We start from the raw sequence: 2,702 nt of genomic DNA on the forward strand, positions 1-2,702 counted from the left end.
TATATATGAGCATATAGGCCATATATATGCCGCATATAGGTTGCATATAGGCCAGATTTAGGTGCATATATGCGCATATAGGCCATATATATGCCGCATATAGGTTGCATATAGGCCAGATTTAGGTGCATATATGCGCATATAGGCCATATATATGCCGCATATAGGTTGCATATAGGCCAGATTTAGGTGCATATATAAGCATATAGGCCATATATATGCCGCATATAGGTTGCATATAGGCCAGATTTAGGTGCATATATGCGCATATAGGCCACATTTATGCCGCATATAGGTTGCATATAGGCCAGATTCAGGTGCATATATGTGCACATACAGGGCATATATGTCTCCTATATAGCTTCTTTATACACATAAAGGCCCTATATGTTCATAATACAGGTCATATAGGTCTCACTTCTTTATATCCACATATAGGCCATATATGTACACAATACAAGGTATATGCCTCCTATATAGGTCATTTACAAATCTGTTTGTATACACTGTGTCATAATCCATATATACACAGCGAGCACAAAACGTTTTTTCAACGTTGATTTTTAGTTTAAATCTGGGTGATATTGGGTTTGAACGTCTAAGACCTAATTTCACCCTCTTTTCAACCGGCTAAAATGCGGTTACAATGTAAACGTGTAAAAAAACACAATTTGGTTCATCATATTGTTAAAACATTTGTTGTAGTTTGGAATAGAGACAATATTGATAGTGTGTGAATTGGCATTTTATTGTCTTTTATTGTGTAACTGAGAGTTGAAATCTGACACGAAAACTACATTTCAACGCATTTTATGTCACATGAAATATCATAAATATGGGACTATAGGCTATGTCGTGCCAGCAAAAAGCTTCCAGGACACAACTATGGTTAATAGTTTAGCGCAATACTATAAAATAATGAATTCAGTTCCTGCAGCAACGCGCATCCGCAAGTACTTACTAGCTGTGACTGACTAGACCAAAGCAAGTCTGCACCGGTCTGCACCAAGTGCGGAACGAGGTGCTCTGGGCACACTATGTTATTGTAACAGACTGTATACGAGGCTCTGTGTAGGCCTACCTCCTGAGTCTCTGGTGTTAAATGAAGTTAACCTCTGAAGCCGTACAGCCTACAGACTATAGATGCACACATACACACAACATAATTTTAGTCTGTTACATAATATGACTGGTACGCATCAGATCGCTGACAATTGTGTATAGTCTACGTTGTGTGCGAGAGAGTATATAATGTGCCCGGCTCTCTGGTTAGTATAAGAAAATGTATAGCTCAGCACGTAGAGCGCAGTGGCGCTGCTAATTTTTTTATTTAAGATGTACATATATGTACATATAGGTTTCCCATATATGGTGCATACATAAAATTGGCCGATTTCCTATATTATATGTACATATATGTACCTATACATACATATAGGTACATATATGTACATATAATATAGGAAATCGGCCAATTTTATGTATGCACCATATATGGGAAAACTATATGTGGCCCTATATTAAAACATATAGGGTACATATAGATTCTTTCCATGCACGCGACATAGGAGAACGCCAGGATTGGAGGGGGGGTTTCTGTTTTCCCCCGTCTTGGGCGTGGTTTCTGAATGATGACGCGTTACGCAGTGTCTCTATAGAGACACTGCATGAAATAGGCCACACCCATCACGGGGGAAACCCATACACCAGCGTAATTTTCCTTAAATTAAATATAGATAAAAGCTGTTTTGTGGTGAGCTGCGCAGACAACAATGTAAAAAAAATCGCCAATTTACGTTTTTTTTGTACTCCCGAGCAAAACAAGGAAGCCATTGAGAATTGGCGAGAAGAAAAATATGGATCTAGTTGTCAAGGACGTAAGTTGGAGTGTTCATCTTCCGTTTGTATGATCTTTGTGTGCAAAACGTGACATAGGAGATCTTCTGTAACCCTGTTTTTATGTGCAGCAATGGTGCTGCAGTAGTTCGCTGTTGCACGCAGTCCATGCAATAAGAACTGAAAACGTTTACGGCAATGATGGCTGCACATGTAGTAAACTGCAGCCATCTGTTGTCTGCCATCAGCCAATGGTTTTTGAAGGAGTGATAATAAACAATGCCGCCACAGCAGAATGCTAACAAAGTTTGCATTTCTCAATGGTTTACGGGTGGAGAGGACAAAACGGGACTTTTGTGAAGAAGTCCATCCTGGAGTGGAGCAGCAGTGTAGCAGTAACTCAGGGTGTATTCACACCTATCTCGTTTGGAGCAGTTGTTCCGAAACAGAGAGCATTTTCCCCCTTGGTGCGGTTCGTTTGGGGGAGTGTGAACACAGCAATCGCACTCGGATGCGGGACAAAACAAGCGGACCGAGATCGCCAAGAAAGGGTGGTCTCGGTCCGCTTCCAAACGAACTCTGGTGCGGTTCGTTTGTGGTGAGAACGTGAGCCGACCTCGATCCGCCACAACAGCAGTAAACGGTGCGCATTTTTGGATAAACCAGCTGCGTAGTCAGCTGCGCTGTGCGTAATGGCCTGAAGAACGAACATTTTTATCGTTTAAAAACAACATCTTTCAGATCCTGTTTTGGCGACTTGTGACTTGCATCGATAAACTTTGGGGGATTTTTGGATCATCAAATCAGCAGTTTGAACTCAATCAACTTACCTCGGACCATGGGAAGCAACATTAATGTGTTGAATC

The sequence above is a fragment of the Poromitra crassiceps genome (genome assembly GCF_964638095.1).
Source record: "Poromitra crassiceps genome assembly, chromosome: 17".
NCBI lineage: Eukaryota > Metazoa > Chordata > Actinopteri > Beryciformes > Melamphaidae > Poromitra > Poromitra crassiceps.